The sequence below is a fragment of the Gorilla gorilla genome, chromosome 10 (genome assembly GCF_029281585.2).
Source record: "Gorilla gorilla gorilla isolate KB3781 chromosome 10, NHGRI_mGorGor1-v2.1_pri, whole genome shotgun sequence".
NCBI classification, from domain to species: domain Eukaryota; kingdom Metazoa; phylum Chordata; class Mammalia; order Primates; family Hominidae; genus Gorilla; species Gorilla gorilla.
The window spans coordinates 27,601,574-27,629,136 of NC_073234.2; the positions used below are offsets into that span (position 1 = coordinate 27,601,574).

Sequence of the window (27,563 nt, forward strand, 5' to 3'; positions counted from 1 at the left end):
AACCAATCTAGACTGGAGGAGAGCAAAGAGACATGATAACTACATCAAGTGTATGATCTTGGACTGATGAAGTAGGAAGAAAAAAATGCTATGATCACTGGGGGGGAAAGGCAAAACTGATGTAGTGTCAAATTGCATAGTACTGTACTAATGTTAATTTCCTAAATATGCTAATTGTATTGTAGTTAGGATACAGAGGGGTTTGCTATACTACTTTTGCTTCTATTCCACAAGTTTGAAGACTTTTCAAAATAAAAAATGAAAAGTCTAATAGTCTCATTACAGAAAAAGAAATTTTTCTTTGATGTAAAAGAAAAACTCTCTTGGGCTGGGCATGGTGGCTCATGCCTGTAATCCCAGCACTTTGGGAGGTCAAGGCACCTGTAATCCCAGCACTTTGGGAGGCTGAGGCAGGCGGATCACCTGAGGTCAGGAGTTCAAGACCAGCCTGGCCAACATGGTGAAACCCCATCTCTACTAAAAATACAAAAAAAAAAAAAAAAAAAAGTTAGCCAGGAGTGGTGGTGGGTGCCTGTTATCCCAGCTACTCGGGAGGCTGAGGCAGGAGAATCGCTTGAACCTGGGAGGCGGAGGGTGCAGTGAGCCGAGATCACATCATTGCACTCTAGCCTGGACAACAAGACTCCGTCTCAAAAAAGAAAAAAAAATAGAAAAACTCTTTAATGTATTATACTTCTCTTAAAAGCATATTTTCAAAAGTTAATGAGGAGCCAGGAGTGGTGGCTCACACTTGTAATCCTAGCACTTTGGGAGGTCGAGGTTGGTGGATCACTTCAGGTCAGGAGTTCAAGACCAGCCTGTCCAACATGGTGAAACCCCATCTCTACTAAAAATACAAAAATCAGTCAGGTGCATGTAACCCAGCTACTCAGGAGGCTGAGGCAAGAGAATCGCTTGAATCCAGGAGGCGGATGTTGCCTCAGTGAGCTGAGATTGTGTGCCACCGCACTCCAGCCTGGGCAACAGAATAAGACTCTGTCTCACAAAAAAAAAAAAAAGAAAAAAAAAAGGGTAACGAGGGTGCTATGAAACAGATCAGGCACTTAATAAATGTGTTGAAACCCAAATGAAATTCAGGTATAAGTTTTACTCAAATAATCGGTGGAATGGTAATACTGAAATGAATCTACTTAATGCATATTGATGTCTCCACTATTTCATATGAACTGCTTACTCAAAGAAATGATGAGGAGAATATCATGTAGGGGAATAAATACACCTTCTAGATACAAGGCACTGTACTAATGGCTTCACATACATTATCTTACTTAAGCCTTAAGCAACCCTACAAAATATTATTTGTTCATCACCACATTTTGATGAGAAAACTGAGAAATGTAAGCACATCACTCAAAGTCACATTGCTAATAAATGAAGAACAGAAATTCAAACCTACATCTCTTAAATTCTAAAGTCTATGTGTATGTCATAAGTCAGAGCCTTGATTTTTAAAGAAGAGAAAGCAAAATGCTCCCCAGATTTGGGACAACAGTCAGACACTACCCAGAATGAGCGGTATGGACTAGATTAATACAGGATAAAACTGTGGCCATGAGCTGTGTAACAATGTGGTCAACAACAGACTATATATAAAATGGTGGTCCTATAAAACTACAGTACTGTATTGTCACTATACCTTTTCTATGTTTAGATACACAAATACTTACCATGGTGTTATGACTGCCACCACATTCAGTATCGTAGCATGCTGTACAGGTTCGTAGCCTAGGAGCAATAAGCTATCTTATATAGCCCAGGTGTATAGCAGGCTGTACCATCTAGGTTTGTGTAACACACTATGTTCACACAATGATGAAATCACTCAACATTTCTCAGAACATGTCCCTACTGTTAAGCGACACATGACTATAGGAAGGTAGAGCAGACCATGTTAGAATTTTTCATTTTGGCCAGGTGCGGTGGCTCACGCCTGTAATCCTAGCACTTTGGGAGGCCGAGGCGGGCAGATCATGAGGTCAGGAGATCGAGACCATTCTGGCTAACACGGTGAAACCCTGTCTCTATTAAAAATACAAAAAAATTAGCCAGGCGTGGTGGCAGATGCCTATAGTCCCAGCTACTCAGGAGGCTGAGGCAGGAGAATGGCGTGAACCCGGGACGCGGAGCTTGCAGTGAGCGGAGATAGCGCCACTGCATTCCAGCCTGGGCAACAGAGCGAGACTCCATCTCAAAAAAAAAAAAAAAAAAAGAATTTTTCATTTTTATTCTGAGAACAACACGAAGGCACTTTAAGACTTTTAAAATTAAAGGTGATGGCCAGGTACGGTGACTCATGCTGTAATCCTAGCACTTTGGGAGGCCAAGGCAGGAGGACTGTCTGAGTCCAAGAGTTCAAGAACAGCCTGAGCAACACAGCAAGATGCTGTCTCTATTTTTTAAAATGAAAAAATCATAATAAAATAAAATTGGGGGTGAAATGACTGGCTTTGTGTTTTCAGGAGGGAGAAAAAAATGCCTGCGGTTTGGGAAAAAACTAGAGGAAAACTAAAAAAAATCCTGAGGCCAGGTCTTCCAATAGGCTCTGTGAGTTCAGCAAATTCTCTCCCTTAAGCAATAAAAAAAAAAACAAGGTCAAATCTAACCACCAAAGCCTCCAAAAACTGATCAAAGGTCATACAACAAAATGAGAAGCATTTATTCCAGAAAAATATACTGCATCTCAATAAAAACTGTGGTATTTTAGCTAGGGGCTATTCCTATCCCCATCTATACTGCCAGGTTTGTGGCATAAACATTCTACTGTGGGCAAACATGGCAGGCCATAAAGAGTGGTAGCTACCTTTCCCTGCAAGAGGGGACTGACCTTATTTGGAACGAGGCATGGAAAAATCTGTACCCAGGAATGTTGTTAAAAACAAGAGTGGACTGGGCGCAGTGGCTCATGCCTGTAATCCCAGCACTTTGGGAGGCCAAGGCAGGGAGATCACAAGGTCAAGAGGTCGAGACCATCCTGGCCAACATGGTAAAAACCCTGTCTCTATTAAAAACACAAGAATTAGCTGGGCATGATGGTGTGCACCTGTAGTCCCAGCTACTCAGGAGGCTGAGGCAGGGGAGGCTGAGGCAGGGGAATCGCCTGAACCTGGGAGGCAGAGGATGCAGTGAGCCAAGATTGCACCACTGCACTTTTGAGATTCCGTCAAAAAAATAATAATAATAATATTAATAATAATAACGCTTTCAGTGGCAGGCATCACGAGGGCCATTATCTAACTGACTCTGGTGGGGGCAAGCAACAAAATGGCAAACTAGCCAGAAATCTAACAGGAAGATTCTAGGAAAAAGACTGCCAAGAAGAGCCTTAAGTGGATATTCGTGCTTAGTAGTCAGGAAGACTGTCTGCATGTGTAACACTGCACCAGAAAGAACATTTGCAAGCTAGTCTCTGGCTGAACATGGGTCAAATTTGAAATTGCCTAAAATTTTAAGACATTCTCCAAACCATAAACAGGTCCACAGGGAAATGGGGTAACACTAACTTGCTGGTGTTCAGGAACAACCTTTAAGCAATCACTAGCTGACCACTAAGATAACAGTGACACAGAGGCAATCCCCCAGAAAGCCAGGCATAAGAAATATTTTAAAAGGAAAACAGACCACAGAAGTAATCCAGGGAAGTCATTAAACAAAAACACACAACAATGGCAACAAGCCCAGGGAGCGGTCAGAATCCAGAATCCATAGTCAATATAATATATTCATACAACGGAATACTATTCAGCAACCTAAAAGAACTACTTATCAATGTCAAGGATGACTTTTTAAAATTATGTTGAACAAAAGAAACCACACATAAAAGAGTACCTACTACGTGATCCCATTATATGAAGCTATAGATGTAAAATCAAAAACACTAATCTATGGTGATAAAAAACAGATTCACAGTTACTGGGGAGAAGTAAGGGATTGACTGTAAAGGGGCTTAAGGCACCTTCTGGAGTAGAGTAATGAACGTTTGTCTTAGGTGTATTTATCAAAGCCCATTAAACAATCAACAAAAAAAATGAATTTTTTGCATGTAAATTCTAACTCAGTAAAGTTGCTTAAAACGTGAATAAGAAACACAGACTATTTCAAGAAGTTAATTCAAAGGTAACTCTTCTTAGAAACCTTTCCCAGCTTACTAAGGCAAAGTTATTCCCTCTTCTGAGCTCTTGGCAGGTTTTGTTATATACTATAGTACTTATCAGAGTTTGTAGACAAACTATAAAGAACTCAAAGGTAAAGACTAGGTGTCACTACCACATCACAACGACTGGCACATTGCACGTATTTTTTTTTTAAATAAAGATGAATCCAGACCTTGTGCTTTCCATTTTCAATTTCTCCTCTCACCCCCAACTCAGTGCACACTGAAATGGGTAAAGGAAGACACATGAGATGCTACAAGGAGAGAAAGAAGTACAAAAGGTTAATAACCTAAGCATAGGGACAGCCAGAAACAGTGAAATGGTTTTGTGTGCATATGTTTATCATAATATATGAACTAGATTTCTCCTCAGGATATCTTTAATACACAAATCAATTGATATTTCCATCTTGATAGAGTAATACAGTTAAAAACAAGTCCACAGCACACTTCATTAGCCACCTCCCATCTTTTCTCTATTAATACATAAAATGAAAACTACCAGTATCTTTAAACAAACAAGTGCAGAGAAATAAGAAGTTATTGTCACTGCAATATCTACTAATCTATACTCTGCGCTGTGTGTGCAACATGCATTACTTGAGATTACGTGATACAAAGTTTGAAATGTTGCCATCACAGGCTGGGCTGACCAGAAGCAATTTGCACACTATAAAGACAGAAAATGCAATAAGGGCTATTGTCTTTCTTGTACAATATAATTTAGGTAGGTTTCCTAACTGTAACTAATCTGAGCATTTAACTTTGTAACTCAGTGTCTAGCTTATGGTGAAATAAAATGTTACAAATGAGTGAGTCAACCTAACAAGATTTTAGTAATGAATAAAAGTATTTGCATGCCACTATGTACCAAAGCTAATGGATAATCCCTTCATTATTCAACCCTAAAAAATAAATCAAGTCATGTTTTTTCAAGGGTAAGACCCAGATAAAGATTCCAACTACAATAAGTGAAACTAAGGCATTTGTCAGATGAGAACTTGATGAAAATTAGCATTTTTAAATAGATTACAGATGTGCCTTCATTTGTGCAAATATTTAAAATATAAAGGAATAAATTTCATCTATAAATACCAAACATTTTCATTAACTTTTAAATTAAAAAGCTCATTACAAATGTAACCGAAAAAACGATTAGGACACAGAAAATTTTTAAAAAGTATTTTTTAAGTTACCAATATATTATTCAATTTTCTTAAGGTTTTGAACACCTATTAAAGCGGTGAGCACCTATTAGGAGCTAAGCACCATGCATGATACAGGGAATATGAAAATAAGCAAGGCAAAACTATTGCCCTTACGAAATTCGCAATGTAGACAAGGAGTGGCGAGTATATTGAGGAAGGTATAAACAGGAGGCTCTGAGAGTATAGAGAAGTGACACCCAATCAAGTCAATGAATGTAAGAGTTGTCAATAAAATATACCAGAGAAAGTATGTATTTTACTTAGGCAGTTGCCAAAATGGGAAATAGTGTTCCAGGAAGAGGACATAGCATATGAAGTCATGATATATACAATAAACAGCAAGAAGATCCATAGAGCTGCAGCATATTGTGAGGTACACTGGCAATGAAAGAAATCCCACGTGTATTATTTTACTATACTAAGAAACTTGGACTCCAGTGACAATAACATTGAGGGACTGGCTAGAGGAAGAAGAAACAAGAAAAAGCCAGAAAACTGAAATATTCCAAATAAGAACTAATGAAGGCAACAGAAGTTGAGGACTGGATCAATATGAAAGAGGAATGAGAAAGGATAGACTAGGATGGCTCCCAAGATTTGCAAATGTGAATGTGTGTGTATTGGTGTCATTCAACATAATATGGAATTAGATGTGGTTTGGGAGAGCAAGATGATGAGTTCAAATACGGATGAATTGAAGCATCCTCACCTCATTGTTTTTCCTTCTGTATCCAGACCACCAGTCAATAGAATAACAAGAAAATCAGTGTAAAAATAAGTGAAAGTTGGTTAGAAAAGGTAAATAAAGTAAAAAGCATATTAACAGTCAAAGAAGTTGGTCTACAGTAACAGGGCAAAATAAATCACAATTACGAGTTGCATATGAAACTAAGTCAATCCGGAAGTGTTGAGCCATGCTAATTCTAAGAACATTAATGTGACACATGTAAGTAACTCTGAAAGGACCTATAAAAAGCCACAGGTCCTCAAAAACATTTTGTTGCCATCAAATTTATTTTAGGGGAAACTTCAAAAATCACATACATCATTATCAAATTGAAAATGCAGCCAGTGAAAATAGTTCTGATTTTAATGTGAAAAAGAAAAGTGTTGTGTAAAATTCACACCCTTCCTGTTACTAACCCCTGAACTTGATTCCTGACCCCATGTTCCTCTCTTACTCCGGTTAGTAGATTAGGCTTTAAGTGAAGAGGAGTTTGAAGAATTTGCAGATTTCTGCTTCCTAATAAAAGGGAAAAGAAAGAATTGTGAAGAAATCGGACCTACTTCTGCACTTCCCCTCTACTTGATCATGTGTTGGTATCATATTTTTAAAACAAGTAGAAATTAATAAAAGAGGATAGTGAAAGCATTCATGTTAGCAGGCTGGTTTCTGTGGTTGTTTTTACAGAGAATATACAGTAACCAGATAAAAGAGTCTGGGCTGGGTGCAGTGGTTCACACCTGTAATCCCGGCACTTTGGGAGGCCAAGATGGGCGGCTAATGAGGTCAGCAGTTTGAGACCAGCCCGGCCAACGTGGTGAAACCCCAAACCCCAACTTGACTAAAAATACAAAAATTAGGCGTGGTGGCGGGCACCTGTAATCCCAGCCACTCAAGAGGCTGAGGCAGGAGAATCACTTGAACCTGGGAGGTGGAGGTTGCAATGAGCCGAGATCGTGCCACTGCACTCCAGTCTGGGCGACAGAGCAACACTCCGTCTCAAAAAAAAAAGAGTCTGGAATGGAATTAGATAGACATGGTTTGGGACGGTAAGATGATGAGTTCAAATATGAATGAACTGAAGCATCCTAACCTCACTGTTTTTCCTTCTGTATCCAGAGTAGGGATGGCTTTGTCATCCCATGTTTTTACCTGTCCCTCAATAGGGATAATAATTCTACTTAATTACTTGCTTGTGACAGTATGCATCATCATGAAATTCTGAATGTATAAACTGGTTGCCCTGGAGAAAATAAGAACCTCATGAACAGCCTTAAGCACCCAGTCTAGTCGATTAATTTTAAAAAGTTAGTGGACATAATGCAAAGAATATATTTAATTCAGAAATAACATTGGTAAACCACTACTAGAAGATAAAGATTATAACCTGAAAGCGGGTAACAGATTACATCAATTTAATTCCCAACTATCATCAAAGAAAATGCTAACTCTAGTAATTTTTCAAAATTGCTGTTATACGTCATTCCTCTTTCCAAAGAATCAAAGGTGACGCATTTTGAGCACCTCTAAGTTTAATAAAAATGAAATATTAACTGTCAGGAATGCCCCCTTCAAGCACACTCTCCTCTGTGCTCCTGCACATTATTCTGATACTATGCTCCAGGTACAAACTACATCTCTGTACATTTCAAATACAGTATTAGGACTGTTTACCCATATGTTTTCCACCACTCTAGATTCCAGGTCCTTGAAAACAAGGACTTTGTTTTATTTTTTGTTGTATCCCCATCCTAAAACAATCTAGCATAATGCCAAGTACACAGTCAGCACTCAAATATTTAATAATGGTCTGCACTCACCTGCTCTTGAGACCTCTTGTATCTGTCTTATTACCAAGGCCGTATCCTTGAAAAATACAGGTAAAATTTCATTTTAATGATTACATTATTCTACTATGCTCCAGTTATGAGCTGCTTTTCTTTGAATGCACAAAAGCATGAAGAGAGCCTGGCACATAATATTTCTACTGACTAAAAATTATTACCCACTTCCACACCTTGTCCCTCTAGCCAACAACTGCTCAGCTAACAAGCACCACCCTAAAATAGTGCATCCCCACCGCCCCCCTGCCAAGTAAAAGTGAATACTCTGTCCTTTGTGTCCCCACCATACAGATTTCCATAGCAAAACTTATAGTTTTACTGGTTTATTCATGATTCTATATAATCAGTCTCTTTATATATTTTGCAACTAGTTTGTCTCAGAAGGTATACTAGAATATCTTGTCACTCAAATCTGGAAGCTATATATGCTTCACTGACTTTTTCATTAAATGGTCTCATAGAGAGAATTTTGTTTTTTTTTTAAGGTAAATTTATTTCAGTCATGCTTTATGAGAACTTCAACTACCTTTCTAATAAATACATCAAAATTAGTTTCTGAGGAAAATTTTGTCCTTGACCTTAAGAATTCTTGGTCTTGAGAATTAGAACTTATCCAGCTCACCTCACCTGCTTTAACTGAATTGCACTTTGCCCAGATGCTGCAGGGACAAATGCCAAAGAAATGTGTCACTGTGGATATTATAAAGATATTGTTGAATATATTTTTCATTATATCATATAGCAGCTTCTTTAGAGGACTAATGGGAAGAAACTGGTTTCATCATCTGGAGTAAAGATTTTTTTCAGTGAACAGCTTTTATCTAAAGGACATTAACTCATACCTGATACTTTCTTCCCTAAGGAATTTGGCTTAAAATCAAATGTGTGTGGAAGTATATGGGAATTAATGACATATGTTTTGGTATACATATTTTCACTCCTGGTCTCATCTTACATGTATACTCTTATATTTCCATCTCAATTTTAAAATTTTATTTTATAAAATTAATACATTTATTTATTTTGCATCACTTTTTTTTATCTTCCTAAAACATCTTAAATCCTTTTAGAGACAAAGTAGGAAAAACATTTACTACTTTTTTCAGTTTAGCTATTGGGGATTAAACATTTTTCTTATTAATTTGTATGCACTTTTTATATATCAAGGCTAACTCTATTATTAATATATCTGTTACAAATATTTTTCTTTGTCTTTTTTTGCTTGAATCAAAATTTGGTTGAATCAATATTTTTCTTTGCAATTTCTTTCATTGCTTTCATGCTTAAAAAGCCCTTCTCTCTTCAAAGATTAAACATTCACGTTTTCATTTGATGTTTAAGTTTTCACTTAAAAATTTTTATCCATCTAAAATGTATCTGAAGTATGACATGAGATACTGATATAAACTGATTTTTTCTTTCCTAACGGTAAATTCTTCTAGTATGAAGTCCCTTCCCTCTTGATTCCCACTCCTTTTATCATGTTACAAATTGTAACGTACAGTAGATTTTCCTAATCTATTTGTTTAATATCTATTTTTTACACCAATAATGTCTCATAGATTTAATATTAGCTCTATTAATACCAATCTTGGATAATCATGTGACCATAGTTTTAATTTTCATCTGCAAAATGAATACTTCACTAGTTGATGTAAGGATTAAAGTAAGACACTTTATATAAAAGAAAAGTGTCTTTCCTACTGGCTTTGACCCTTCTGCTCTGATCTGGTTGCAGGACAGTTCTTCATATTTATCATCTTCTCTTAGACTTCTACCATTACCCACCCCATGGGGTCTTTTAGTAATCTAAACTCCCTGCTAATACCTATTTTATAACAGTAACCAACCAAGAAGCCAAGTAGCACCCCACTCTCAAAACACATTTTCCAAAATATGTCATAAGTAAAAGAATATTTATTGGATGCAGGTATATTACAAGAGAAAATTTAGGACAAAATAGCATTTACTCAACAAGAAAAAGGAAATTTTCCTTTATTCTTTAATAAAACATCTCAGTTAATATTTACAAGCACTGGATACAAATACTTCCTTTATGTTAAACCTAACACCCCTTTACCAGTAAAGATAAGCTTCCTTTTCATAACAGGTGAATACAATGTGCCATTCAAAGGCCCAGTCAGCTTACTAAAAACCCATTCTTCAGATATCTCATAAATCAACTGTTATATAGTAAGAATCTGAAGTCTTTAATCATCATAAACACATTCCTGCAAAATAAATACATAAGCTTAATTCTTAAAAGGCAAAAGCTTAAAATTCATGATCTGATTTGTAAAATATGCTAAGACTAATCTTTTGGTTGCATTTATTTGAAATTTCTAAGTCATGTGAGAACTTTCTTTTTCCTTGAACTATCAGAGCCTATTTGTGTAAGCAAGCATAGAAAAAATAGTTTTCCTGGTTGGGGGGAATATGGAATGAGTTTTCTCCATTTGAAACCAACCCATTAGTTCCCTAGATAGGTTTTGGATAAACAATAGAAGTTGACCCTTCTGGTCTTAAAGCTTGAATCTTACATTTGTTTTACCTGAGTTCCTTCCTCAGGAAATGACCTTCAGGCTGCTCAAAGTATCAAAGAACTGAAACTCACCAGATCACCACATCCAGACAGACAATAAGATGCTAGACAACTCATTCATCATGATTGCTTCCTTGGCCCGCCTTAGTTCCTGTTTCTTTTACATTTCTTCCCTGCTATATGAACCCTTCGTTTTAGTCACTCAGGGAGATGGTTTGAGACTGAGTTCTCATCTTCCTGGCTGCAGCACCCAGTTCAAGCCTTCTTCCTTGGCAATACTTGCTGTCTCAGTCACTGGCTTTCTCTGCAGTGAGCAGCATGACCTAGACCAAACCCCTGGTGTTTTGGTAACTCATTTTTATTTGCAGTTTCTGACATCCTTACAAATAAACATAAAGTTAACATTTTTACAAACACTTCCTAATAAAGGAAAAGTTTGAGGAGGGAAGAACATCACAGGGAAATAAATATCACAGGTTCTCCCACTGATCCCTGAGATTTGAGGGGACAGCAAACTGTGCAGAAATAATGAAAAAAAAAGACAATAAAAATAGTCTGATAAAAACAGTACTGTTGTTTACTATTACTAATGGCCTTAATCAGTAAGGACTAAGATTATTTTATTTTATTTTATTTCATTTTGAGACGGAGTTTCACTCTTGTTGCCCAAGCTGGAGTGCAATAGCACGATCTCGGCTCACTGCAACCTCTGCCTCCCGAGTTCAAACAATCCTCCTGCCTCAGCCTCACATGTTGGCCAGGCTGGTCTCAAACTTCTGACCTCAGGTGATCCGCCCGCCTCGGCCTCCCAAAGTGCTGGGATTACAGGCGTGAGCCACCGCACCTGGCCAAGGACTAAGATTTAAGATTTCTGTAGATAGTGTTTTCAGGTATTAAAGATCAGAGTTTTCTTTTAAGAATCTATTTGTGGCCAGGCATGGTGGCTCATGCCTGTAATCCCAACACTTTGGGAGGCCAAGGTGGGAGGATCACCTGAGGTCAGGAGTTCGAGACCAGCCTGGCTAACATGGTGAAACCCCGTCTCTACCAAAAATACAAAAATTAGCCAGGCATGGTGGCGAGCACCTGTAATCCCAGCTACTTGGGAAGTTGAAGCAGGAGAATCACTTGAACCCACAGTGAGCCAAGATGGGGCCACTGCACTCTAGCCTGGGCGACAAGAGGGAAACTGTCTCAAAAAAAAATAATAATAATAATCTATTTGTGTGACAGACTAATGTATCTGCCTAATTGCTTCATCTTTTTCAAAATCTTCAAAGCGGTTATGGTCTTCTATACCTCTCCTCTGGTCCTATTCGCTGAAACAGACTTTTACTTCACTTTCTTCTGTCTTAATTAAATCCACCCACAGACACACACAAACAGGGAGAAGACAGAAAGATTTGGAGACCCCTCTATCTATCATAAGCCAAAAGCTATTAGATTTCTGAATGTCCTGGATCTTCCAGCACATTTCAAAGTGACTTTGTTACCCACAATGGCCATAATGCAACATTGTTCTATAATGATTTAAATTTGAAGTTTTAAAAAATAATAATCTAGCCAATTATACTTTTTATTCAGCTGAAAAATATGAGGGCCTGAAAACAATGTAAATAGTATTTGAGAAGAGAAGACAAATCCAAGAGCTACTTAGAAGGCAGAATAAACAAGAATTGGTAACTGATTAAATGTGAGGAGTGAGGAGGTGGGGGCCTAGAATGACTCAGGATTTTTAGTTTCTGCAACCGTTAGGTAGAATGACAGTTGTTCACAAATTCTGATATTTTGTTACAGGGTTTTCTTGGATGTGGTCTTCTCTCTGTACTTAAAATTTAAAAAAAAAAAAAGCCTTGTTAAAGATTGTTTTCTCAAGCCCCAATAAAACCAATGGATAATCCAAACAGCCTCTTTCCAGACTTCCCATCCCCTACCCTTAAGGCCATTTTCCATAATACTCTGAAATTAATGATTATATTACCACCACATCCCCTCCCACACACCCTCCCCCTCCCTCCCCCTGCCCCTGCAATCTGGGATTATGTAATTTCCTTACTTTCAGCATGAATCCCAAACTTCTTAGCATGACATATAAGAGCCTTTCTAATTTGTTTCTCTGCTTTTGGTTCCTCATTTCTCACGGCTCCAGTATCCTGCCTATTGCTACCAGACTGCCTTTCATAAAATACAGTATCATGTAAACACAAATCCTTTATAACTGGGGTCCCCAACCTCCAGGCCAGAGACCACTACCAGTTCATGGCCTTTTAGGAACCAGGTCACACAGCAGGAGGCGAGCAACAGGCAAGTGAGCAAAGCTTCATCTGTATTTACAGCCGCTCCCTATCGTTCATATTACTGCCTGAGCTCCACCTCTGTCAGATCAGTGGAGGTATTAGATTCTCATAAGAGCATAAACCCTATTGTAAACTGCGCATTGCAAGGGATCTAGGTTGCATGCTCCTTATTAGAATCTAATGCCTTATGATCTGTCACTGTTTCCCATCACCCCTAGATAAGACCATCTAGTTGCAGGAAAAAAACTCAGGGCTCCTACTGATTCTACGTTATGGTGAGTTATATAATTATTTCATTATACATCACAATGTAATAATAATAGAAATAAGGTACACAATAAAGGTAATGTGCTGAAGTCATACTGAAACCATCCCTCCAGCCCAGTCCGTGGAAAAACTGTCTTCCACGAAACCAGTCCCTGGTGCCAAAAAGGTAAGGGACCACTGCTTTACGAGACGCTCTTAGCTTTAAAAGCTATAGGGACTCAGATTTCCCTATTGCTAAACATACTACAAAGCCACAGTAATCAAGACAGTGTGATACTAGCATAAGGACAGACATCTAGATAAATGAAAAAGAAATAAAAATCCAAAAATAAACCCTTATATTTATGGTCGATTGACTTTCAATGAGGATGTGAAGACAGTTCAGTGGGGAAAAACAGTCTGTTCAACAAATAGTGCTGGGATAACTGGATATCCACATGCAAAACAATGAAGCTGGACCTCTAAAGGACATACAGAAATTAATTCAAAAAGGATAAAGACCTGATTGTAAAAGCTAAGACCATAAAACTCTTAGAAGACAATGAGTAAATATTCATGATCCAGAATTAAAAGAATGGTTTCACAGATATAACACTAAAACCACAAGCAACAAAAGAAAAAAACAGATCAGACTTCATCCCAAAACTCCATTATATGTGTGTTTCAAAAGATACCACAAAGAAAGTGAAAAGGCAACCCACAGAACAGGAAATCAGTATTTGCAAATCGTATGTCCGACAAAGGTCTGGTTTCCAGAATATATAAAGAGCTCTTAGAACTCAATAATAAAAGGACTTACCAGGCATAGTGGTTCACACCTATAGTCCCAGCGACTGGGGAGGCCAAAGTGGGAGGACCACTTGAGTCCAGGAGTTCAAGACCAGCCTGGGCAACATAACGAGAACCCCCATCTTTACCAAAAAAATTTAAAAATTTGCCTGGTGTGGTGTCACCGACCTATGGTCCCAGCTACTCAGGAGGCTAAAATGGGAGAATCGCTTGAGCCCAGGGAGTTGAGGCTGCAATGAGCCATGATCATGCCACTGCATTCCAGGCTGGGGAACAGACCAAGACCCTCTCTCAATAATAATAATAATAATAATACTATACAATTTTATATTTCACAAATCAAGATTTACAAGTGGTCAAAGCACAGAACATGTTCAACATCAGTCAGTAAGGAAATGTAAATCAAAACCTCAATAAGATATGCCTATACACCCACTAGGATGGTTATAACTCTTTAAAAAAGGAGAGAGGGCCAGACACAGAGGCTCACACCTGTAATCCCAGCTACTAAGAAGGCTGAGAAGGGAGGATCACTTGAGCCCAGGTGTTTGAGGCTGCAGTAAGCTATGACCATGCCACTGTACTCCAACCCAAGTGACAGAGCAATACCCCCATCTCTTTAGAAAACAAAAAACCAGAAAGAGACAAAGAATAGCAAATATTGCAGGAAACAGAGAAACTGAAACCCTCATACACTGCTAGTGGAAATATAAAAATGGTAGAGCAAGTTTAAAAAACAATGTGGGGCTGGATGTGGTTGCTCACGCCTGTAATCCCAGCACTTTGGGAGGCCGAGGTGGGTGGATCACCCGAGGTCAGGAGCTTGAGACCAGCCTGGCCAACATGGTGAAATCGCACCGAGATCGCACCACTGCACTCCAGTCTGAGCAACAGAGCAAGGCTCCATCTCAAATAAAATAAAATAAAATAAAATAAAATAAAATAAAATAAAATAAAATAACAACAGATTACTTGTAGGGCCCACTTTAGTTACAAATTTTATACTCTTAACTGTCTACCCCTTTTTGGTTTTTGTTTGTTTTTTGAGACAGTCTCACTCTGTCGCCCAGGCTGGAGTGCAGTGGCCCCGTCTCGGCTCACTGCAACCTCCACCACCCGGGGTTCAAACGATTCTCCTGCCTCAGCCTCCCAAGTAGCTGGGACTATAGGTGCCCGCCACCACGCCTGGCTAATTTTTGTATTTTTAGTAGAGATGAGGTTTCCCATGTTGGCCAGGATGGTATCGGTCTCTGGACCTTGTGATCCGCCCACCTCAGCCTCCCAAAGTGCTGGGATTACAGGCGTGAGCCACCCCAACAGGCCAACTGTCCTCCGCTTTTGTATCTACCATTGCACCTCATTCATTTTTCAACATCAGAAAGGGGAAAAAAAATACAAACAAGACTCAAATCACAGCAAAGATATCCACAAACCCTGTAACCATTCCCTTTCATTCACAAAATGTTCTTTCATGGATATATGGCACTGGAGGGGGCTACCCAGCTTTATCGAATCCCCTTTCCTATGTTTGGAGAATTCTTCACTTTATAAGGCAGAACCTTGCCCTAAAACTAAAGAAACTGAAAACCAGGTATTTGCTTTCCACATCTCTCTCCTAACTGGGACAGCGTTACGTGTAAGTCCTGAGCTTTTCCAGTCAGACAAACCAACCCCGACTTTGAAAAATTGAATCAACAAAAGGAGGAGGATGTAGAGGTCAAAGAGGAAGTAGCGACAGAAGCAAGCCCCATAAGCAATCCATTCTGGTGAGGTTGAAGGCAATAGCAACAGCTAATTTACTCCAGTTTGAATTAATTAATCCTTCCAGCTGGGCACGGTGGTTCACGCCTGTAATCCCACCACTTTGGGAGGCTGAGGCGGGCGGATCACCTGAGGTCAGGAATTAGAGACCAGCCAGGCCAACATGGTAAAACCCTGTCTCTACTAAAAATGCAAAAATTAACCAGGTGTGGTGGCGCACGCCTGCAGTCCCAGCTACTAGGGAGACTGAGGCAGGAGGATCACTTGAACCCAGGAAGCAGAGGTTGCAGTGAGCTGAGATCATGCCACTACATTCCAGCCTGGGCAACAGAGTGAGAACCTGCCTCAAAAAAAAAAAAAAAAAAAAAAATTCTTCCTTCATCCAGTTTTAAAAGGGAACACTGACAACAGTTTTAGGAGTATCTGTCACCTTATGTCAGAGAAAGTACAAACAGTGTGAACATGTCACCTAACAGTGATGCTTTCACTGGACCAGCTCTGCAGTATAGTACGTAGCACACTGTTCCTGCACAAGACTGGTGGTTCTACCTTTTAGGAAATTCTATGAGTAGCCCAATATCCTCTTTAATCACAAAGCCATTTATGATTAAAGTAGAGGGATTTCTATTATTTAAGACTATGAACACTAACGCATATTTTTCTTAGTTTTTTGTTTTTTGTTTTTTGTTTTTTTTGAGACAGGGTCTCACTCCATCACCCAGGTTGGAATGCGGTGGTACAATCTCAGCTCACTGCAACCTCCACCTCCTGGGCTCAAGCGATCCTCTCACCTCAGCCTCCTGAGTAAATGGGAGCATAGGAGTGCACCACCACACCCGGTTAATTTTTTCTATTTTTAGTAGACACAGGGTTTCACCACATTGCCCAGGCTGGTCTCAAACTCCTGAGCTAAAGTGATCCGCCCACCTCAGTCTCCCAAAGTGCTGGGATTACAGGCATAAGCCACCACACCCAGCCTAACACATATTCTTAGATCACAACGGCATCCCAAAGCATCACTTTAAAGTTCAGATAAAGTAACTTCAACCCTTGCTCTGACAAAGTTTCGTATCTTACAACTCCCTACCTTCTACAAGTGGCATGTTTGCAAAGTCTCAGTTCTTCCCACAATCTACTATGACCCCTCTCTCCTTAAGAACCAATGTCAATATTCGTGAGACTGGTTAGCAGAAAACTGTCAGCTAAATCACATCCTGACCCTTCTTTCTGTACACACATTTAAAACAACATCTTGATGCAAACTGATATAAAAGGAACAATTTATTACAGATGCAAAAGCCAACTTAACATTAAACTTTTGTATTTATATCACCATAAACAATGAAGTGTAAGAGAAAACCCAATTGAACAGTTTGGTTCACCCATGCCTTCATAACTTCAAAACCCAATAATCATCAATACATAATGATCACAAGATAACCAGTTCTTGAATATTAAGAAACTAGAATTGTTGCTTTAGCATGTTTCTTAGACTATGCACCTCCCCCTCTTCCCTCTCTGACACACACACACACAAAATAACAGCATCAACAGCATCAGCAACATCATGAAATACCTACAACAAAAAATTTCAACCCTGGCAGCACTTGAGAATGACCTAAGAAACTTATTTAAAAATATCCATTATGTGGGTTCTTTCATCAGAGATTCTGATCCAATTGGTCTGGGCTCGAACTCAGGAATCAATATTTTTTTAACAGCTTCCCAAGGAATTCTAATGCACTCACACAGGGCTTAGAACCAGTGAAGAGGAACATAATGTTCTCAAGCACCTGTTTATCCATAGCATTCTATTCTTGCACAGCCGGTGTTAATGTATTTAACTCATTAACCACTGACCCTAAATATTAGCTAATCATTAAGCCCCAGTTGGTACTCGCCTGTGTGGAGGTTACCACATAGTCTGGGAGGATGATTTAAAATATTTCATTTTGGTGTTGGACTGGGTCATCCATAATTCTGGCTTCAGAGAATAGAGTAAAGTATGATTGAGATTTAATTGGTGGTTTTTCTGAATTGATCTAGGAGTGATCTGCTAAATGCTTTATGTACTTATACCCTTCCACTGTGCAAGACCATATAGGGGAACAAAGCAACAACTAAAATTCCTTCTCACACAATGGGTTTCCACATTTCCTTCAAAAGCTCTACAAATTGGGAAGGGGGATTTGAAAAGTTCACAAGTACTGCTTAAATTTTACTAAGCAGTAAATTTTACTAAGTAAAAATACACACATCTGTGAGAATAAAAGTAGATTTTCAAATTTCCACTATAACCTTTCAAGCTTTTGGCACCCAATTTTATATATTTATAGCGATAACCCTCTATATATAAAGAAAGATTAGGGCCGGGTGTGGTGGCTCACACCTGTAATCCCAGCACTTTGGGAGGTCGAGGCGGGCGGATCACCTGAGGTCAGGAGTTCAAGACCAGACTGACCAACATGGTGAAACCCCATCTCTACTAAAAATACAAAAAAATTAGCCGGTCGTCGTGGTGGTGCCTGTAATCCCAACTACTCGGTAGTCTGAGGCAGGAGAATCGCTTGAATCCAGGAGGCAGAGGTTGCCGTGAGCCAAGATCGCACCATTGCACTCCAGCCTGGGCAACAAAGCAAGACTCCGTCTCAAAAAAAAAAAAAAAAAAGAAAGAAAGAAAGATTCCATTCTTGCGGGGGAAATATTCCAAGACCTGCAGTGGATGCCTGAAACTGCAGAGTACCAAACCCTATATATACTATGTTTTTTCCTATATATACATACTTATGACAAAAGTGTGGTCCATGAACCAATCAAGCTCCATCCTATATCTACAGAATCGGAATCTGCACTGTAATAAGAGAATAAAACCAAAATACTATCTTTCCTTACATTAGTCTTTGTAACATCAGAAAATACATAGTAAATGTATAGTAATAAAAGTTACATATACAATCCTAAAAACAACACTAACGAATATTTCTAGGATAAGTATATAAAGCATTTAGCAAATCACTCCTAGACCAATTCAGAAAAACCACCAATTAAATCTCAATTATATTTTACTCTATTCTCTGAAGCCAAAATTATAGATGACACAGTCCAACACCAAAATAAAATATTTTAAATCCTCCTCCCAGACTATGTGGTAACCTCCACACAGGCCATTAGTTAAGAATAATAACAATTATAAAGATGTTCCGAGGATTTTAAGAAATACCTCCCTAATTATTTCACTCAAGTTCTTCGTTTCATCAGAAAAAAAAAAACAAAAAAAACAGGACCTAAGACCTGAATTTTCCCAAACCTTTTAGATGCATGTGATGGTCATTTATCTGAGCCTCCCAGAATGACTGGGAAATGAACATCCTACAAGTCTTGCCACAAACCAAGTGTTTAACAGAAAATTAGGTACAAGTATTAGCTACACTGAAACCCTGTTGCTGTGTTTCCCCTTGGGAATGATGGCTAAGGTAGAACCATACCGCACATATTTAAACAATAATTTACATAAAACTACAAATACTGTAAAATACAACCACTACTCTTATGATGAAGGAATCTGCACTTGTTTATATCAATACAATCTTTCATCTTGAGGGTCATTCAACAATATGACTGGTAATACATAGGTATGGGCCTAACACCCTCCCCCAGTCTGTGAGATCTGACAAATCCTACAGTATTTTTTAAATCAAATGCTAAAAATATTAATTATGCTTTTCTACTACTCCTATCTTAATTTTTAATGTGTATAAATTCCAAGGCTGAGATTATTTTTCATTGTTTTAAGGTTAATCAACTAACCTTATTTAAAGTGTACACTGTATATAGTAAGCTAAACATGGACTAAACGCTGATGTCTCCAATTCTAATCCTTTACCACATGGATCACTCTAGCCTCCTTCTCCTTGCTTGTAACTTTCCATTCCAACAGTGAGAAATATGGCTCCCACAATCCACCATCCACTTATACTTAACTGTTTAGTATACATTACTAGAGGTATCAGAATTGCAGTATCAGAATTGTTAACTATACCTTTGTATGAAGCAATATTATCAACCAATGTACACTACAAGTAAAGAATATGTGCAGTGCTTTTTGCCTTTAGTATTACAGGCACTACGCATCTCCAAAATTAATTAGATCAACAGTTTTCCCCCATCACCCACTTCAATGAGGTTGTTTTATACATCTCTAATACAATTAGATTCTTCTGTCTCAATCTGCATTCCATCCTGGAATCCCCCAGCCTCCTAAAAGATGGTCTTTTAAAATTTGTATTCATTAAGGTCCACGCTTTCTGCTATAAAGTGCTATGGGTTTTGACATCTGTGTAGTATGTTTTTTTCCTGTTTCTCATCTTCTACATATATAACATCTTACAAACAATTTTACCACCATTCTTCAAACAAACATACATACTTCCACAGTCATCTTCAATTCTACTAAACAGAGTGCAGTCTACATGCTTGCAGGCTTATCTCCATGCACATACCACCTTTTTTTTTCCCCACAATCTCTAGGAGACTCATTTCAGAAAACTTCACTTTCAAGATTACTAACAGTTGTCTGCTCATGATTAGGCTTCAAAAGAAAAATGTTAAATTTATTTATATAAAAAACAGATTTCATATCCTTATTTTACAACCGAGTTCTCTATCACTTATGTGTCTATCAAAAATAAATTAATGAAAGCTTGAAAACAGTTATGAATTCATTATACTGCTTTCACATCCACTTCAAACTTCCTATATATAAACTGATATGATATGGGTTCACTTACCCAGCTCAGTCTCACTATAAGGATTTTTAAACAAAATCAGTCCAGTCCACTGAACAGTATCAGCTTACTGCAGGTACATTGTCTTTCATAATAAATAACAGTATCAGTAATGCAATACCAACACACAGGGAACTAGACTAAGACCAAGGATATAAATAAGGTAAGAACATACCTATTCCCTGGATGCCTGCCTGAATCCAAATTAAAACCTTCTGAATGGCCAGGGGCGGTGGCTCACACCTGTAATCCCAGCACTTTAGGAGGCCCAGGCAGGCGGATCACCTGAGGTTGGGAGTTCTAGACCAGCCTGACCAACATGGTGAAACCCCATCTCTACTAAAAATACAAAAATTAGCCGGTTGTGGTGGCAGGCACCTGTAATCCCAGCTACTCGGGAGGCTGAGGCAGGCGAATCGCTTGAACCCAGTGGGTGGAGGATGGGAGGATGCAGTGAGCCAAAATCACGCCACTGCACTCCAGCCTGGGCGACAAAGCAAGAATCCATCTGGCCAGGGTGGGCGCAGGGGGGAAGAAGCTTGGAAATCGTTACTCTATCCTAACAGTGAGTAAAAAGCTAAACGACAACAACAACAAAGATCAACAACTGTTCTTAGATCCACCAGAGAAGTAAGGTCACAGGGCAAACCACTGCCCCCACAATTGGATAGACAGACAAGGTGATAACAAAGGATCATAATTTATCAAAGCAGAAATCCACAGACAAAAACCTCTCTACAGGAGCCAGCACCCGAGTAGGAAAACCTAAATTGCGATTGATGACTTGCTGGAGGCTTAGTATAGACAAATCTGAAAGTTAAAAACTCTAGGGACACTTTTTTTAGTTTTACCTCCAGGAGCTCTACCAGGTTCTCACAGTAAAGATCCAAGCCAGTGTGGTGGCTCACTCCTGTAATCCCAGCACTTTGAGAGGCAGAGGCAGGTAGATCACTTGAGGTCAGGAGTTTGAGACCAGCTGGACCAACGTAGTAAAACCCCATCTCTACTAAAAATACAAAAATTAGCTGGGCATGGTGGAGGACACCTGTAATCCCAGCTACTCAGGAGGCAGAAGCAGGAGAATCGCTTGAACCCGGGAGGCAGAGGTTGCACTGAGCCAAGATCACACCATTGCACTCCAACCTAGGCGACAGAGCAAGACTGTGTCTCAAAAAAAAGAGAGAGAGAGACCCGAGAAAAATACCCACTGCTGCCTGTGCAAGGAGAGTTCTTGTAAAGCTATAGTTCTGGTAAGGTCTGCCCTCAAGAAAATCCATCTTACTACAGCCTAACCAACCTGCGGGAAGGAAAATATCCAGCTCCACCTCCCTCTCGCTGTCTACACAGAAGAAGAGAAATACTTAACTCCAGCCTCCTCTAACCATTCTGTCCCACCTAAGGGGATGAAAAGAACTGAGAAGCACTTGTGAAGCTCACAGCCCAGGGCAATGGCTGACTAAACAACTGAAATACAGTCATTGAACTATAGAATATTTTTTCTCTCCCCACAGCTTACCATCACATTACAAAAGGCCTATATATCACAATTCCTTTTATCTGATATATCATATCCAGCTTTCAACAAAAAATTACAAGGCATACTAAAAGACAAAAAAGCAGTTTGAAGAGACAGAGCAAGTACCATAACCAGATTCAAATATGGCAAGAATATTGCAATAAACAGACAAGAATTTAAAGCAACTATGATTAATATGCTAAGGATGCTAACGGGAAAAAACAGACAACATGGAAGAATAGACTGATAATGTAAGCAAGGGGAAAAATCAAAGAGAAATGCTGGAGACCAAAAACACTATAACATAAATGAAGAATGCCTTTGATGGGTTTATTAGTATACTGTTCATGGTTGAGGAATCTGAGCTTGGGAATATGTCAATAGAAACTTCCAAAGCTGAAAAGCAAATTTTTTAAAAAGACTGAAAAAAAGGGAACAGAATATCTAAGAACTGCGTTCAATTCAGCAGCACATATACTAACACTGGAACAATTCACAGAAGATCAGCATGGCCCCTGCGCAAGGATGACATGCAAATTCGTGAAGCGTTAGTATTTTTATAATATATATTTTTAAAAACAATAAGAACTGTGGGACAACTATTATACAAAAGGTACAACATACACATAATGAGAATACAGAAAGAGAAAATATTTGAAGCAGTAATGACAGAATTCCACACAAACTAATGTCAGACAGCAAACCACAGATCCAGTCAGCTCAGAGAACAAGCGGGAAAAGGCAAAACAAAACAAACCACCACCTAACACCTTGGCATATCATATTCAAACTGCAGAAAATGAAAAAAAATTAAATCTTAAGCAAGAAAAAACACCTTACTTGTAGAAGAGCAGGATTACATCCAACTTATCCTCATAAACCATACAAGCAAATAGAGAATAGAGTGAAATATTTTAAAATTCAAGAGAAAGTAAAAACAAACAAAGAAAAAACTGCTAGCCTGGAATTCTCTACCCTGCAAAATTATCCTTAAAAAGTGAAGGAGAACTAAAGACTTTCTCAAGACCAACAAAAATTGAGGGATTTGTTGCCAGTAGACCTGCCTTTTAAGAAATGTTAAAAGTAGTTCTTCAGAAGGAAGAAAAATAATATAGGTCAAAAATAGATCTACAAAAAGAAAGTAACAGCATTAGAGAAGGAATAAGTGAAGGTAAAGTAAAAACTTTTTTTTCCTTTTTTTTTTTTTTTTTTTTTTTTTGAGACAGAGTTTTACTCTTGTTGCCCAGGCTGGAGTGCAATAGCGCAATCTCGCCTCACTGCAACCTCCACCTCCCAGGTTCAAGCGATTTTCCTGCCTCAGTCTCCCGAGTAGCTGGGATTACAGGCACGCACCACCATGCCAGGCTAATTTTTTGTATTTTTGGTAGAGACAGGGTTTCACCATGTTGGCCAGGCTGGTCTCGAACTCCTGACCTCAGGTGAGCCACCCGCCTTGGCCTCCCAAAGTGCTGAGATTACAGACGTAAGTCACCACACCTGGACTTTTCTTATTCTTAATTGAGCTAACAGGTAACAGTTTGTTCAAAATAGTAACAGCACAATGTAGTCAATGATTTTAGCTTATATATAAGTGAAATGAATGATGGCAACAATACAGGGGATGGAAGGGAGAAATTAGGAGTATTTTGTTTCAGCCAATTTTGTTGTAAGTCCAAGTTCTAAAAAATGGTCTTTTATTTAAAAAACAAACAAACAAAAGGCAAGAGGGGAGCCCTTTCTGCTTCAGTTTGCTGTTCTGTAAAGTTTGGCACTCATTTTTAGTGGTCAGTGGTCAATAAGACTGGTACCAAATCCTCATTTGGCACATTTCCCCACGAGTAGCTAAATTATGTATCCAAGGTAAGGATTAAGAAAGAGAGCCTGGCCAGGTGCAGTGGCTCACACCTGTAATCCCAGCCATTTGGGAGGCCAAGGCAGGGGGATCACCTGAGGTCGGGAGCTCAGGACCAGCCTGGCCAACATGGTGAAACCCCCGTTTCTACTAAAAATACAAAAATTAGCTGATGCACGCCTGTAGTCCCAGCTACTGGGGAGGCTGGAGGCATGATAATCGCTTGAACCCAGGAGGCGGAGGTTGCAGTGAGCCCAGATCACGCCACTGCAAAACAGCCTAGGTGACAGAGCGAGGCTCCATCTCAAAAAAAAAAAAAGAAAGAGAACCTAACAGGAAGAGATAAATGCTATGCCTAAAAGGTAACAAGTAGATGTCTTCAGTTTACGCAGTGACCCAGCAGCAGAATGAGTCTTTAGTCTCAGGATCTGCTTTATGAGACTGTGCCCTTCTCTAGGGCAGGGGTCCTCAAGCCCCAGGCTGTGGACCAGTAGCAGTCAGTGGCCTGCTAGGAACTGGCCGCACAGCAGGTGAGCAGCAGGCAAGCGAGCATTACTGCCTGAGCTCTGCCTCCTTTCACATCAGTGGCAGCATTAGTCTCAGGAGTGCGAACCTTATTGTGAACAGCACATGCAACGGATCTAGGTTGCACACCTCCATTTGTGAATCTAATGCCTGATCTGAGGTGGCACAGTTTCATCCAGAAACCATCCCACCCACCCCGCTACTGCCCAGTGCCTGTGGAAAAACTGTCTTCCACATAACCAGTCCCTGGTGCCAAAAAGTTTAGGGACCACTGCTCTAGGGAAAGCAGAAAAATGGCAATAGGCCCCAGCGAGCCAGGAAAGAGGCATTCATTGCATTCAAGGATGCAGCACTGAAGCTAACCCAAGAGGAGTGGTAGCTACTGAGGCCTGTTCAGAGGACATGGTACAGGGATGTGATGCAGGAAAAGTCCTGAGGGAAAAAAACATTCTCAAGATCTGCTAGGATATGACACAAACATTTTCTATTATGAGGAAAATGAAGAATATCGGCCCGGCACAACGGTTCACACCTGTAATCCCAGCACTTTGGGAGGCCAAGGCAGGTGGATCACCTGAGGTTGGGAGTTCGAGACCAGCCTGACCAACGTGGAGAATCCCCGTCTCTACTAAAAACACAAAATTAGCCTGGCATGGTGGCACATGCCTGTAATCCCAGCTACTTGGGAGGCTGAGGCAGGAGAATCGCTTGAACCCGCAAGGCGGAGGTTGCTGTGAGCCGAGATCATGCCATTGCACTCCAGCCTGGGCAAAAGAAGTGAAACTCCGTTTCAAAAACAAAAAAAAAAAAAAAAGAAGAAGAAGAATATCTCACACAGAGACTTGAAAATCTCTCCCTTAACTCAGCCACTTAAAAATTAAACTGTGACATAAACTCCTTGACTACTTCATTTTATTTTAGACTCTTTCAAAAAATAAATAATAATTGGTGTGCAAATACTAAGGAGCAGGTTTGGTTGTTTTGTTTTTTGTATTTAACCTACCTTAGAATCTACCTTAGAAACCTGTAGACACATAAAAGCACTTAACAATGAAGTTGCTTAATTCAGCTAGTTGTGTAATATATTCTGCAAGGGCTTTTATCAGCAACATATTTTAAAGCCAATTTTAGTATGCTTTGGGAAACAGAAAGTGTGTGATAAATATCTCCCTTGGCTTCTCAAAAGCTAGGCTATAGGCTTATATAGAAGAAATCTCACTTCAGCAGTAATCTTTACTAACTCTGGTTATGTAATCTATTTGGCCTCTTATTTTGGCCTCAATTAGCTTTATTTTGGCTTTGAATTAAGAGAGAATGAACATATGTACTTGATAATGATTAAATAAATATATGTGGTCACAGCTCCACTTTGCAATAGTATACACATCTGCTATTCATCCAAAAATCATGAAAACCAGGACCAGGCTGTTACATGCTGTTCATTAGCATCCACACAAATGTAATTTTATTGCTGTGTCTGGTCTGATATTCATTTGTAATGCTTTCTGGAAAATAATTTTTAAATGGAGTGAAAGGTAGAAGATGAGCTTCATTTTAACTGGGAGGGAAGTAAAGCAAGTAAACATATATTAAGTTTTCAAGATGTCACAATTTCTTACGCCAGGAAAATAAAAATATCTCAAACTGATAATAAGACTAGACACACAAGCCATTTTATACAAATTTAGTTTATACATTTTTATTACAATCCAAAGCATTTAATTTATTTGATTAGGTAAGGATAAAACAACAAATCTTCCAAAATATTCACAAGCCCTAATTTGGTATGTATACTCAATCTGAATTCGGCTTCCCATAATGAAAATGTTCAGTTTCAATAAATCTAGACTAAAGGGATGAAATTTCACCCTTTACAAGATGTAATTACATACACAGGTGACTAATTAAGACATTGAGACTTGAGCTATAAAAACTAAGTGACCCAGATCTATACTAGATCATAAATCATGTCATGATCCTTGAAGTTACTTATATAATCCTACCCATAATTAAAATAAGTCATTAACATACATATTAGCAAGTATGAATAATCCTCAACTATCATGCACATGGTACATGAAAGAATAGACAATATTTTAAAACATGTAAGTCAGAGTTTCTATTCTGGTAATATGGTAAAAAGACAACCAGAAAATACTTCTTTTACAAAACATCTAGAACTACTGGTGAATCTTTTTATTTGATTTGTACATATACACAAAATAAAATATACAAACACCCCTTTAAATGTAGAACTTATCAAGAAAGTAGGAGAAATCTCCTGAGACCAAAAATGAACAGGAAAGTAAAAAGCAGTACATGGCCAGGCGCAGTGGCTCACGCCTGTAATCCCAGCACTTTGGGAAGCCAAGGTGGGCAGATCACAAGGTCAGGAGTTCGAGACCAGCCTGGCCAATATGGTAAAACCCCATCTCTACTAAAAATACAAAAATTAGCCGGGTGTGGTGGCAGGCGCCTGTAGTCCCAGCTACTTGGGAGGCTGAGGCAGGAGAATGGCTTGAACCTGGGTGGCGGAGGTTGCAGCGAGCCGAGATCTTGACACTGCACTCTAGCCTGGATGACAGAGCAAGACTCCATCTCAAAAAAAAAAAAAAAAAAAGCAGTACATGTTTGACCTGATGCTATGACGACCCTGGATTTTCTGATTTCAGAAACTGAGAAACTTCTGTTCCAATGACAAGCCAGAGAAGATCTTGGCACACAAGACACAGTGTTAGAAGTAAGATTCCTGCACAAAGCATGGACTCTCAAAGAACAATGAAATAGAAAGATCTGCGCACTGGCAGAGGGACACAGGAAGCCTTTTTTGTCTTGCCCTAGGCTCTGAAAAGGTAGGAAAGATCACCAAAGATTTCATAATCATAAGACTGCCCCTACATAGGTTTAGAGTTTGATTTATTCTATCCACATAGTACAGAAACTCCCAACTTTAAAAATTAAATATAAAAAATAACTTCTGCTTGAATAAGGCAATGATAACATTTGATAACTCATTTACCAAAACTCAAACTAAGCCGGGCACAGTGGCTCATGCCTGTAGTCCCAGAAGTTTTTAGATCAGCCCAGGAGACGGTTTTTTTTGTTTTGGTTTTTTTGTTTAAACAACAACAAAAAAAACTTATGCTGAGCAGCGCAGTGGCTCATGACTGTAAGCCCAACACTTCGGGAGGCTGAGGTGGGCAGATGACTTGAGCCCAGGAATTCAAGTCCATCCTGAGCAACATGGTGAAACCCCATCTCTACAAAAGATACGAAAATTAGC

At 39.1% G+C, this 27,563-nt stretch overlaps 1 protein-coding gene and 1 non-coding gene across 4 annotated transcripts in view; one reads left to right on the forward strand and one right to left on the reverse strand.

Moving 5' to 3' along the window:
- Window positions 1–27,563, reverse strand: part of LRP6 (LDL receptor related protein 6) — a 153,418-nt gene that overhangs the window by 90,512 nt on the left and 35,343 nt on the right. The gene's annotated exons all lie outside the window — the stretch shown is intronic.
- LOC115930257 (U6 spliceosomal RNA) lies at window positions 22,357–22,463 on the forward strand. The gene has a single exon (XR_004066910.2). It is a non-coding gene; the product is annotated as a U6 spliceosomal RNA (small nuclear RNA).